Source organism: Musca domestica, unplaced genomic scaffold (assembly GCF_030504385.1).
Source record: "Musca domestica strain aabys unplaced genomic scaffold, Musca_domestica.polishedcontigs.V.1.1 47, whole genome shotgun sequence".
Taxonomy (NCBI): domain Eukaryota; kingdom Metazoa; phylum Arthropoda; class Insecta; order Diptera; family Muscidae; genus Musca; species Musca domestica.
Window position 1 is genome coordinate 3,197,237 of NW_026712338.1, and position 14,972 is coordinate 3,212,208.

The 14,972-nt window shown below is 34.1% G+C and overlaps 1 protein-coding gene across 1 annotated transcript in view; it reads right to left on the bottom strand.

The window, feature by feature from the left end:
- Positions 1–14,972, bottom strand: part of LOC101895597 (syntaxin-binding protein 5) — a 103,930-nt gene that overhangs the window by 49,829 nt on the left and 39,129 nt on the right. The window lies entirely within an intron of this gene.

Genomic DNA, 14,972 nt, shown 5'->3' on the forward strand with positions numbered 1-14,972 from the left:
GATCTAGTAGATCTAGCGAAAATGGACAATATGGGTCCACTCCATCAAGTACTTCCCCCACAAAGGGTCAAGATTTTGAATAATTATAACTCTTATAAAATGTGATTCAAGAGTCCGATTGTCATCAAATTACACATATCACAATATTTTTATTAACTCAAGGTGTAGAATGAAGATGGAATATATTGGCCCCTCCCTCTAGTACCTCCCCCACAAAGGGTCAAAACTTTGAATATCCATGAAGCTCCTGAAAATCCGATTTTATTCAGACTTGGCAAATCTCAATATTTCTATCAGATCACTACCATCTTTATGGTAGTGATCGAACCATTCCTTCTGGTACCTCCCCCAAAAAGGTTCAAAATGTTGAATAACCAAAACGATCATATAAATCCAAAATAAACATTCAATTCTCATCAAATTTCACACATGCCATTATTTTTACTAACACAAGATCTGCTGTAAAATTTTGAAAAACAAAATACATCGAAATGAGCATCCAAATCTTTTCAAATTTCACATATACAAACATTTTTGCTAACACAAGATCTGACGTGAAGATGATATATATCTGCGAACCCCTTCTGGTACGTCACCCACAAAGGGTCACAATTTTCAATACTGTTATCTGTCATAATTTGCGAAACAAATCAGCGATTCTTTACAACTTGCTATATCTAAATATTTCTCTCAACCAGAAACCTGAGATGAATATGGAATATATGATTTCGCATAAAATTGGATATAAATGTTCGATTTTCTTGTAATTTTGTCCATACCAATATTTTTGTTTGTATTAGATGGAGCATGAAATAATGGAATACTTCGGTCGACTAAATTTGGTACCTCACGCACATTTTAACATTTTCTAAAAAATATAACATATTTTCTTCTTCTATATATATATATATCTATATATATAAAAGAAAGTTGTGTTAGTTACTACGCTTATAACTTAAGAACCGCTGGACTGATTCTAACGATTCATACAAATACGGAATTGTCTCCTGTCCGAAAAGGATAATATACAAAAAAATCGCGTAAAAATGTGATATATTAACATTTTCATTTTGACTTTTGAATTGTACAATAGTAATGTTTTATTTTGCATGATTTTTTTCCATTTTGACTTACTTTTTTCTAATGTACATTTGTAGTGTTTTTTGTATTTTATTTTTGAATTCGAATATTAATACCAATTTATTTAATTGACTTGATTTCTTGAGAACTGAAATAGATGGCGGGTTACATGGAAGTGCAGTACCGAATTATGTGGTGGCGTAACGGAATAGACGATATCGAAATAATTTAACGCGGTCACGCCAAAGTTAAAAGATAAATTATTTTTCAAAATCGCTAAAAAATCAAGAAAAAGAGATCTTATTGCAAAAACTCTCAAATCAGGAACAAATCGAAAAAAAATTTCTATGGAATCGAATTTTAAAATAATAGTACATTCTATTGACAAACTTAAGGAGGATCTTTAAATATTTGCTGTAAAAAATCAGAAAACAAGTTGAAGATTTTTTCAATTTGTTATTCTTCTTTTGTCAATTTTTTTCAATTTGTATTATCATATTGAATTCAGTGGATTTTTTGTGAACAAAATAATGATTTCTATCCTTCCAGAAATTTTTCCCAAACATTCAAGATAACTTAAATCGCTTTTGCAGGTCATGATATCGATCATAACTCACGGATAAGGGTACAAACCGATTTCATATTTATATATCTATCGTATGATTTAAGCTATTTTTGGGGTCATGCCCACTTTTTTCATTTTTGGCCTTATTTGGCAAAATTTGAAATTTCCAGAGTAGGGCCCATATTGGTCTTGACCACATTTATCAATTGATTTGGCTAAAAAATTGTATATACGCTACCCTGGTGTATGGAACCATCATACAGATAATTGTCACCTAGGAATTTATTTAAGTAAAGTCCCCACATTGGAGTATCCCCAAGTCCACTTTCACATCTAATGTGTGTTCAGAAAAGAAAATTTTGTATTCTATTGAATTTGTAACCCCCAAGAGAATATTGGTTGAGAACATAGATTTGGGATGCACATCTATATGAAATAAATTATAAAAACATGGACAAACTACAAATATAAGAAAGTAGCACGGGACAGAATATTTGTTGAATCGTCGTTGAATTATACTATGATAAAAATATGGACTTACAACTTACAATTTACAACCAACTTACAATTTAAATGGCAAATGAAATTAATTCCCATGGGTGTAAAATTGCTATATTTTTGATTTGGTCTCTGTTTGTCATATTGGATTATAAGCGGTAGAAGAAAGTTTTCAATGTAGGTCGATATTTCGGAGTAGTGCCCATGTAAAGGTACCTCCTGATTTTACCATATTTCAAAAGATTTGGCTAAAAATGTATATTTGGGTGGAATCTTACACAAAAATTGCAACATATCTACAAATTTTAGAATTTTCTCCATATAATAGTACCCCCTCAAGTCCACGGCTTAAATATGGGTATAGGTATTTTAAAACACTTTTAATCGACCAGTACGTGAACAGATATCAGTCATATCTGTGAATAATTATACTTTGACAAGTATGCCTAATAGACAAAAACTACAGGCCGGCAACGCGGACCGGGCCAGCTAGTATATATATATATATATATATATATATATATATATATACTAGCTGGCCCGGTCCGCGTTGCCGGCCTGTAGTTTTTGTCTATTAGGCATACTTGTCAAAGTATAATTATTCACAGATATGACTGATATCTGTTCACGTACTGGTCGATTAAAAGTGTTTTAAAATACCTATACCCATATTTAAGCCGTGGACTTGAGGGGGTACTATTATATGGAGAAAATTCTAAAATTTGTAGATATGTTGCAATTTTTGTGTAAGATTCCACCCAAATATACATTTTTAGCCAAATCTTTTGAAATATGGTAAAATCAGGAGGTACCTTTACATGGGCACTACTCCGAAATATCGACCTACATTGAAAACTTTCTTCTACCGCTTATAATCCAATATGACAAACAGAGACCAAATCAAAAATATAGCAATTTTACACCCATGGGAATTAATTTCATTTGCCATTTAAATTGTAAGTTGGTTGTAAATTGTAAGTTGTAAGTCCATATTTTTATCATAGTATAATTCAACGACGATTCAACAAATATTCTGTCCCGTGCTACTTTCTTATATTTGTAGTTTGTCCATGTTTTTATAATTTATTTCATATAGATGTGCATCCCAAATCTATGTTCTCAACCAATATTCTCTTGGGGGTTACAAATTCAATAGAATACAAAATTTTCTTTTCTGAACACACATTAGATGTGAAAGTGGACTTGGGGATACTCCAATGTGGGGACTTTACTTAAATAAATTCCTAGGTGACAATTATCTGTATGATGGTTCCATACACCAGGGTAGCGTATATACAATTTTTTAGCCAAATCAATTGATAAATGTGGTCAAGACCAATATGGGCCCTACTCTGGAAATTTCAAATTTTGCCAAATAAGGCCAAAAATGAAAAAAGTGGGCATGACCCCAAAAATAGCTTAAATCATACGATAGATATATAAATATGAAATCGGTTTGTACCCTTATCCGTGAGTTATGATCGATATCATGACCTGCAAAAGCGATTTAAGTTATCTTGAATGTTTGGGAAAAATTTCTGGAAGGATAGAAATCATTATTTTGTTCACAAAAAATCCACTGAATTCAATATGATAATACAAATTGAAAAAAATTGACAAAAGAAGAATAACAAATTGAAAAAATCTTCAACTTGTTTTCTGATTTTTTACAGCAAATATTTAAAGATCCTCCTTAAGTTTGTCAATAGAATGTACTATTATTTTAAAATTCGATTCCATAGAAATTTTTTTTCGATTTGTTCCTGATTTGAGAGTTTTTGCAATAAGATCTCTTTTTCTTGATTTTTTAGCGATTTTGAAAAATAATTTATCTTTTAACTTTGGCGTGACCGCGTTAAATTATTTCGATATCGTCTATTCCGTTACGCCACCACATAATTCGGTACTGCACTTCCATGTAACCCGCCATCTATTTCAGTTCTCAAGAAATCAAGTCAATTAAATAAATTGGTATTAATATTCGAATTCAAAAATAAAATACAAAAAACACTACAAATGTACATTAGAAAAAAGTAAGTCAAAATGGAAAAAAATCATGCAAAATAAAACATTACTATTGTACAATTCAAAAGTCAAAATGAAAATGTTAATATATCACATTTTTACGCGATTTTTTTGTATATTATCCTTTTCGGACAGGAGACAATTCCGTATTTGTATGAATCGTTAGAATCAGTCCAGCGGTTCTTAAGTTATAAGCGTAGTAACTAACACAACTTTCTTTTATATATATAGATATATATATATATATATATATATATATATATATATATATATATATATATATATATATATATATATATATATATATATATATAATCAATTGTTGTTCGTTGGTAATGGGATCAACGTTCGTCATATCCCGAGTTAGGTTTTTAGATCTATATGAAAAAAAAAAAAAAAAAATTAAAAAAGCATATTAAAACTTCAGTTGAGGATGACTGTGCCGATTTAAATCATATTTTCATTTAGTTATTTGTAATTACATTGGAAACGTTTTCAAGAAAGAACATTTTGAGAAAAGTCTAGAAAAATGAGATATGGAATTTTATGTAGAATTGTTTCAGAATGCCCTTTGGAATTGAAAATTCTTATTGAAAAAACCCGAGAAATTTTGCATATTTGGTGTACATGCCGTTATATGGTTGCCTTAACAAAATGTTCAATTTTGATTAAAAAATACTTCTCGAAGCATCAAAACAATTAAAAGCTCAACGTGCTTTTAAATAGTCATTGCCGGTATTGATTTCACAATACTCAAAACATTAAATGTCAAATTAAGTTCATTCGGTAAAAAACTGTAACATAATTTAATTGACAAAGATTTCTACTTTTTAACATAATTTATGGGGTCCCTAACTTTTATAAACCGATGACACCTTATCTCTGATAATTAAATTAAAGTCATATTTCTAGGATTTCTATTTAGCAATTACTATCGATCCTGAGGTCGGAAACTCCAAAAAATTTACTAGATATGGAAATAATCCATCCAATGCAAAATTCATTGGGATTGCAATCAGTGAACTACCGAATATGAAGAGGAAATGTAATATGCGTATTATACAAAATAGTGAAGCGAATTGAAAACATAGTAAGAAAAGGATTCATATCATCGGAAATTTCTTCCGAACCCTTAAACGAACCCGTAACCTTAAATCATAGGTAACGTCATACGGGGACTATGTGCTATCGTCAGTAATTACACTGCGCCCTAGACAATCAAGAGGTTGGGAAATTTTTCGGTTGGTAGATAAAAATCCCAAAAGAGGAGGTTCCCGGATCAAACTTTTTTAGGGTCCATTTTATATAGCTTAAACATACACAAAGGGCCTCAAATATTTTCTTCTATACTCCGCAAAAGTTAAGATAGAGTTTTAAATTGATGCAGTCCAATGGGTTACATAAAGAATCATTTGTACAAAATATGTTTCAGGTTGGACTGCATTGTGATATAGCCCCTTTTTAATCCCTTAAATGTTAGAAAGAACAAAACATTATTTCAAATAATTATAAGTATAGGACCAAGCTTTGGTATATACCCTTATATGAAGGCATCCGCTAATTTCAACTATTTCCATGTAGAAAATTCTTTTCAACAGGGTAAAATGCTTAGAAGGAACTCCTTGTGTGGATTTTCAGACAATTCAATTGAAAAATTTAGCTAAAATCATCAAAATAGTTGTATAGTTATATTCGAACTCGACCTGCCTTAAAATAAAAGACAGATCTATGAACATTTTAGCTTCCTAAATTAATTCGCTTGACTCTAACGTGATTGCAACAGACGGACGGAATTCGTCTACGAATTTTACGCTGATCAAGAATATATATACTTTGTTAGGTCAGAAATTATTATTTCGATGAGTTGCAAACGGAATGACGAACTTAATATACCCTCCATACTATGTATGGTGGAGGGTATGAAAACAACGTAAGTTGAAATAATTACCTTTTGGCAATTTGTAAATTTTCAAGTCAAACTAGATTTGGAGTCTTTTTTTCCATTGGTAACCTCAGGCAAGACAACAAGTAACGGAATAATTAAAGCGGAATACTAAATTTGTATTTGCCATCCCTTCTTAAGATAATCTCCAAGTATTTAGTTAGTAGCTGACGGCTGTTGGTAAGTGGTATACTCTAAACTAATTGTATGGTTTTCAAGAGGGTTTTGCTATGTCCACACCAAAGCTGGTTATTGTGTGAGTATATATGACATTTAAAGTTAACCTTATGATTTCGACTAAATTGCTGTACATAGCAAGAATATATTTGAAAATATTTAACATGTAATTAATAGTTTAGGGAAATTAATTCAGTTGTTTTTTTTTTCAAATCTCACACGCCCCAGACAATTTATTAATAGGTAAATTGGATTCCCCTGACTAGGCCACAACTGCCACAATAAATAATTGGGCTACTTAAATTATTTTCACTTTTGAACAAAGTCTGGTTCATATTCAAAATGACGGATAAATGATTGCTCGCGCCGACAGTGTTTTATGCCGTCGGCTATGATCCATCCCTATATTCCCAAAAGGGATTAAAGAAAAGCAAACTGAAAATAGAATAAGCAGATACATGAGTACTGTTATGCCTACGGGAAATAAAAAGTGAGGGGGCAAAGCTCAAATCAAATCACGTTCATTTATTTACGCTTTCGGCTTTTATATTTAATCACCACACCACCGACCATCCAACGATTCGTTGGACATAATTTATAAATTAGAACAAAGTTATTTGGTAGAAAAAATAATATATCTTTTAAAGACATAGTGTCTATTAACAAAATAAGATGTATTAGTTATCATATTTGTAGGTGTGTGTGGGTGTGGGTGGCATGAGTTAGCATTCAAATTAGGAGGGAAAACAAGGTATGTATTTACAACTTATTAGAAACCGAATATCAAGCTGTGATTTATTAGCTAATAGGAATTTCTAATTTAACAATTAAGGGTGTGAAAACAGATGTTAACTAACACCTGTCATACCTTGTTTCTGACACGTAAAGTGGCATAACACTCTACAACAAAATTCAATTTAAATTTTCCAAAATCACAAGAAACAGACCTCCTGCTGCCTGTGACAGAGGAACTTTGAACAGAAAATAAATGTATTTTTTATACCCTCCAAAGAAACCATTTACAAATAAAAATGTCGGGTTATAATATTTTAGAAGGCATTTATAATATTTTAGACGGTTTTCTGCTACAGTGGTTCTCATCTATTGCGAGTTTCAAACAAATTTGTTTAAACTGTGGTTAAAGTCGCCAAAATACCAAATATTTGGAAGGGGTGCCATTGACCTCATACGGCAATTTTCTGTCCCAGGTTTTAGTACCCATAACAAACTCTACATATCGAATTTCAAATGATCTCATTAGAAAATGTAATAATACTGAATATAGGGATGTTAGGGTAGGATGCGAGATTGCCTTATAACAACACTTCCACTGGTGTTCGGACGGAAAAAGATAAAAATGATGTGTAATCCACAAAGAGACAAAAGTGTCCTCTTTAGCCACTAAAGTCTTCTGACTAACTATAAGCAAATCCTGCAGAATGTGCTTATCCATAAGTCCACACCGAAAAAGGTTGGATAGTGGCAAAGCAAAGGCTCTACCTGTTCAGTTTCGTCCACGTCTTGGCAAAGACTGTAATCAGAGTTGTTGTCACCGCGCTTAAAAGCCATGGTCCCTATGTTTCAGTGATCTGTAATTAATCCCACCACAAATTTCAGGTTTGATTTCTCCAAATTTGATTTCGGCTCCGGCCGAATTTTCTTAGAGACATTGCATATCCCTCCCTTTAGCCAGTTTTGTTGAAACCTGATTCCTGCATACTGACAAAATACATATGTGTGCAAAATTTTAGCCTTCTATTTCAATTCGTTCAAAAGATAGCATTAATACAACAGACGGATAGACAGACTGACATCGATAAATCGACTTAGAATTTTACGATTATCAGCAATTTATACATACTTGGTAGGGTACAACATGGCGGAGGGTATAAACAGAAATGTTCATTTCTAGGAAGGATATAAGGAAAACATAAACGACACCGGAGAAAAAATCCATTTTTAACTCAAAATACTCAATTCAAACAATCGCGTTACAGTTGTGTCTAAAATCAGAATACCGAATAAGGAGAGGTACCGGTATATGGAGGCTATACCAATATGTTGATGGACCAATACCGGATAACCTATCCACCGAGAGAGAGTAATTTCAAATAATAGCTGATTTGACTGAATATTGGTGATATGCGTAGATGTGGACCGATATAGCTCATTTCAAGTAGCAATCTAGTGTAGCATGATTTCTACTGGAAATGAGGAATGCAAACTGTTTAGCCTTAAATAATCTTCATTCCAACAGACAGACGGACATCATTATGAATATCATTTACGGATATGTACTTTTTTTGGGGCCTCCGATGAATATTTGGAGGTGTTACGAACGGAATGATAAATTTAAAATGCCATTCTTCCCATGCTGGAGTTATTGTGATCATCCTGCGCCAAAAAGAAATGGAGGAATGGATATACCTTGAGAAAGATGAAAGGTCATAGATCTTTGAAGAAAATTAGAAATTGTAGAGAAAAGCGTAGATTTGTGTTTGAACTCCAGCAACAAAGCCAATAAAGCCTTTTTTCGAAATTTTAGATGACGAAGATAGAGCAGGACAGAGGAAAAAAGGTTTTCGATCGTTTCATTCTCTCCTCATCCTCACACAGCCGGGACGTTTGATTTATCCAATTTGGACCTTCTTGATCGGATTTTGCTATAGTTATTCGTAACGTTGACTTATTCATGTTTAATAGAGACCGATTTTTACACGAGTAGATATCTGGCCATATTTGTTTTGATACCTTGCAACGTTGTTCGTTGTACCAGCACACTTCGACTTCCTCTCTGAAGAGTAGTGCTGGTGCTCTGTTAAAATGACAAATAGGAGTTTTAACGTGTCGGCGACTGCGAGCCTACCATTGTCAATTCAGAGTCTAACTCATTTCCTTCAATACTACAATGGTCAGATACCCTGCTAGACCGGATAGGGTGGTGCAGATTTCCCAGAGCTGTTCTACACCTCACGACTGCATCGGAATTAATTGATTGAAGATTCAATAGCTTTAAGAGCCGCTTGAATATCCACATGAACAGTCACCGGTTCAGTTAATTCATCCGCCATAGTTTTAATCAATTCTGTCGTTTTCATGCCATTCCATTTTGCTCACAGACGACTCCGACCCCACTCGCACCTTCTTCCCTCTTTGATCTGTCTGTATATATCTGCAAATGGATTAGATGTAGGTTGGGACCACTCGTCCCTGCTTGGAATCAGTATCTGAATTTTGTCACACCTAATGGTTGGAGATATGTAATCGTTGTTGCGTTCATGAGGATTGAAATTTAATTCAACCAGCAACCTGGCATGATCCTTTCATGGAGTATGCAGCATATTCTGCTCGGACAGCCTTATCGCGATTTTTAGCATCAATTTTAAGGCTGATAGAGGTGTAATTCTTGTTGCGCCTGAGATAAGAATTTAAGCTGCTCCTTATACGCTTGGGAGTTTTGAGCTATTTACCCGGTAATTTAATACGTTTTAACAGACAAGTCTTCCATAGGAAAGGATGGGCTACAGCACAGTTTTATACATCCAGTGTATGTTAGCACGAGAGATTCCCCAGCTCTTCCTTTTTGAGTTTTTTTGCAGGTGTGGAGTGCAATACTGCCTATCTTTATTCGTTCCGCAACGTTTTGTTTCATCTTAGTTGACAGTCCTAAATTGTGCTTAAATATTTGGCTTCAGAAGAGAGCTTTCCAGCACAGGTGGAATGAATTGATCTGGCTGGAGCTTACGTGTGAACAGAACCAACTCTGTCTTTGTTGGGTTGACCCCTAAGCCATTACTGCTTGCCCATCGCGATAGCTTTGTAAGTGCACTCTGCATAAGCTCCCATTCAGTTGACAGTAATTAACAGCACAACATCATCAGCAAAAACACACAAGAGGCCTGTCTTTACTGTTTTTTACCTGTTTTTGGACTCGCAGTAGAAAGCAGTCCCTGTATTAGAAAATTGTCTATGAAGTTCAAGGTTTTGGTAAAGCACCAATAGAATAATGCCGCCCACTTTATGATATTTTAAAGATTTTGAAAATATTTTCAAACCGAATTCAGAGGCATTTGTTGTTGAGAAGTGAAATCATTCGAATTATGAAATTATGATGGAATCTCTAAATCTTAACTTATTAAAACCGGTGCTGTCCAATTTTCTTCCATACACGATTTTTCTTTTTCCAATTTTGTTTTCCTTTTGGGTCCTTGTAAGTTATTGGGTTATTGAAAATAATAAAGAAATCATTAATATGATTTATATTCATAACATATCCCTAATATGTTTTTATGTAAAATCTAAGGGAAATTGGCTACAATTTTTAATTACAAATACATGGCTTATAAAAAAAACTCAAAATCAACTGAAGGAATGACTGACTTCTTTTACAAAAAATAAGAAAAATGATGGCAAGTGTCTTCTTCGGTTCCTCCACACACTATTCAAAATATACACCAAAAAAATGTTGAGAAAATTGCATGTCATGGCAAATAGCCTTCTCGACGTTTAATCAAATCTAATAACAACAACAACAAAGACCTGATGCCTACCGCCCTCCATTCCTTGCGCACTTATCAAAACGAATCAAATGAATTTAATTTCTTAACGAACACAATAACGACTGACGAAACAAATGTACTTGTTGTTCCTGCTCTCGCACACACACACACACACAAAAGTTTCACTCACACACACACTCTCTCGTTTTTCGTCATTAATGCTGTTGGTATTGGTATCGATGTTGTCGTTTTATTGTTTCTGCTAATGTTATTGCAGTTGTTTAAATTTTAATCGATTTTTCGCAAGTGGAAATCAAGAAAAAAGAAATTCTGTTCAGTGACATGCAAAAACACAAACACAAGCAACAACCATGGCTGCAGGAGGATGTCTGTCAACAAACATGTGAACAAGCCTTCAATGTTCAAAGTAAAGCGAACTTCGAAGCAGATGGCGGCGAGGTGTGAGAACTGAAGTGTATATCCGCCCATGGCCTCGTATGCATTGAAGGTGTAGCATGGCTAGATGGATGGATGGTTGGTCGGTCCGTCCGTCCGACGGCCTGTCGCCCGTAATACAACGCACAAGTGAAAAGTATTCACAGTACGCTTCCCTTTAGGCAACTGCGAGGTTTGTACAAAAAACATACGATGTTAGATTTGCATGTATAATGGCAATATAAACACTCCCTCACATACGAACAAAAAACGCTAACACACACACACACACGCTCAAAGACACATATACTTAGACCCATATTACGTGAATGTGATTAAAACGAGGCATATTTAGGCTGGCAAAGGAGAAAATAAAATCTTTGTTGGAATGCCATTTGCCAACGCCATCGTCAAACCAACTGTGGGAGCGAAAGTTGCCCGAGGATTAAAACTGATGTACATTCCGCAGTTCTTAAAGGATTTGAGTGTTTCTTTTGTTTGATAGGACCGTGCAGGCACACATACATCCATACTATCTGCATGTATGTAAGTTGGTTAGACAACAACAACTTACACTTACACTACATATAGGCCACAAGTGTGTGGTGTATGCCAGACACCAGCAACCAAACAGACTCACACACACACATACACACGAATACACCCTATGCAGTACTTTGTCTTCATTTTTTTTTTTCATAATTTAATATGGAACTGGGCACAAAAGAGTTGATGTTATTTATTTATTTTTTTTGTATTTTCTTGCAATACATCTTAGGCAAGCAAAATACAAATATAAACGTTCTTTGAAAATCTGTTTTGTTTTGTTCCTTTAACAGCTACCCAAAACAATGTTGAGCGGCCCATGAATCACAAAATCACGGCCGAACGCAAACAGACATACACACGCACGCACACACAAACCTATGCTGAAAGGTATTATGCTCACTCACGTAGCATTCAAAGGATTATACAAAAAAACAAAAGCTTTAATCTGAATGTTTAATAAAATGTAGCAAAAATTATGGCATACCATGGCCCATAAAATGAATCCCAGTTTGGTGATTTAAACGAAAAAAAAATGAAAAAACACATTTTATTCGAGCAGCAAGGCCAGTTTGGGGTGGGATGTGCCATAATCCTTTGAGAAGAGAAGAAATAATGATTTCTATTTTTGGTGGAAGAAAAGAACCTCTTTTTATGCGTTGTACATGGTGGAATACACCATTCAAGACTGTCTACAGTTCAAAAAGGTAAGGAAACGAGGAATTTCCTACAGCAAAACTCACAAACGAAGATTAACAATTATTTGAAAAGGGTAAAAAAATGGAAATAACTAGCCCACATTGAACTGTAAAAGAGCGTGCTATAAGTTTTCTTGAAATCGATGCTATGGAGGCTTGAACAAGTCAAAATATGACAGGTCATTGAATTGCTCGGAATATTATCTAAGCATAACGTACGGATATTCTCCTCTTTATTTTACTTTATCTGATCAAATTGGGGTAAACATTTCTCAAGAAATTGGTCTGTGTAATTATGGAATTGAGAGCGCGATAGTTCTACCGCTCATTTATTTCCAATGATGGTTTAATTTAAAAAATGGAATTGAGTTATTCGACTCCAACAAAATTATTCTACTACGCAACCCTGATGTAAACTTTAACAGAGTTACCTTAAAGTCGACGTGGCGTACACAAATGTTCAACATCCTCATAAACGTTCTGTACGTCCGTATTACCCAAATACGCCAGGTCCGTATATTAAAACTCACCCAATTGTTTTATTTTCCAATTCTAATTATTTAAATTTTTTGCATTATTCGTTTCTACTTTTAACACAAAAATAAAAAAAAGATTTTTGAATTATCTATGTTGAAATTGTTCAACTTTGAAATTTCGTACGCTCGACGTATTTTGGTAACATTTATAGTCCCAATTTATAATAGGCAAGTTTACTTGTCTGTGTTTGTAAGAGAGAGAGGTAAGGAGAAGGGAAATGACAAAAAATTGCTCATACCGGACATTCTCTGGCAACTAAAAAAGCTGTAAGTTCTGCCGGGCCGAACTTTGAATACCCTCCACCATATGGAGCGAATTTGGCAATTAAAACAAAATAAAATCCGTTACAAATTCTGTCAAAATCTTAAAAATACCGAATGTAGCCGTCATATTAGGGTCTATACGACGACGTGGACCTGTATAGGCAACTTTTGTCATAAGCCATTGCAATATTCAAATGCGAAACTTGAAACAAAATGGGTGAATAATATAGCTAAAATCATCAAAACACTATACCAAAACGTGGACTTGCACAGACAATTTTCTGTTACAGGCTGTAGTATCCATTACGAACTGGAAATACTAAATTTGGAACAATTCCGGTGAATAAGGTCGATAAAATCATCAAAATAACGAATATCGGGAGGTAACGTTATATGAGGGCTATAAGAAGTTGTGGACCTGAACGGACAATTTTCTGTCATAGGCTATAGTATTCGTTACGAACTTCAAACACCAAATTTGAAACATTTCCGGTGAATAATGTCGCTTGAATCACCAAAATACCGAAAATAGGGAGGTACCATTATATGGGGGCTATACCAAAACGTGGACCTACATGGCCCATTTTCAATAACAAAAGTCCTGCAGACATGCTGTATATTTGAATAAAATTTTAACCTGCCTCATTTCGTTTGGAAGCTAGAGTGATTTCCACAGACGGGCGGACGCGCAGAGGGACGGACATTGCAAAATCGACATAGAATTTTATGCTGATCAAGAATATATATACTTTGTGGGATCTAAAATGTATATTTCGAGATATTACAAACGGAATGATAAACCAAAAATACCCTTCATACTATGGTGGGGGTGGGGGGTTAATTATAAATAACAATGACAGGAAAGCAATGATAAAATACAAAATGGCTGAATCCAAATGAATGCCTTGCATTAATGCAAGCGGTTAGCTGAGGAGAACTATAAAAATGGTAGCAAGAAAACTCGCCTGGTCTAAATCTGGACATATAAATACATGTCTTTAGCATGGGTGGGGAAAAACGTCGAATTTTGGTAACGCTGTAAGTCATCGATATAGTTAAAATTGGCCGATACTGTTTTATGGTACTTTGTGCAAAGACATAGAAGTATTAAGATATGACAAGACAGAGTAAAAATATGGCAACCCTGTGAAAATACCTATGTTGTTATGATATCATAACAACATAGTTACCAATGTTAAATAATTTAAACCGCTAAGGCAATATGTAAAATTTTGGAAAGGTCTATAGAATAAAATTTGGAAACCACATTTTTGGATTTTTCAAACGTTTATTTGTCTGTCATTCGTTTCTGAAATTGTATTTTTTATATTGACATGCCCCTGCCATGAGCTGTTACTCTATGTATTGCAGAGACAAACCATTTGCTTTGTTTTTGGTTGGTAAAATAACAACACCTTTACATGGAACCTCCCTCATTATTTTTAAAGTGTGTATAAAGTGTCATGCATTTATCTATGGTACAATAAGGCTATGCTATGCCCTGAGGCTATGCACGCTTCATGTCAGAATTATTCAAAATTATATGCAACAAGTTCATTTCATTTACTTAATTTTTTTGTTCATTTTTTAAATGTGTCAAATAGCGCGAAAGATGAATGAAATGCCTGGACGTTCTCTCAAAAATATGATCCTAAATGTTCAATCTTTTAATTCCATGGCAAATCTGTACCATGACCATATTTAAAT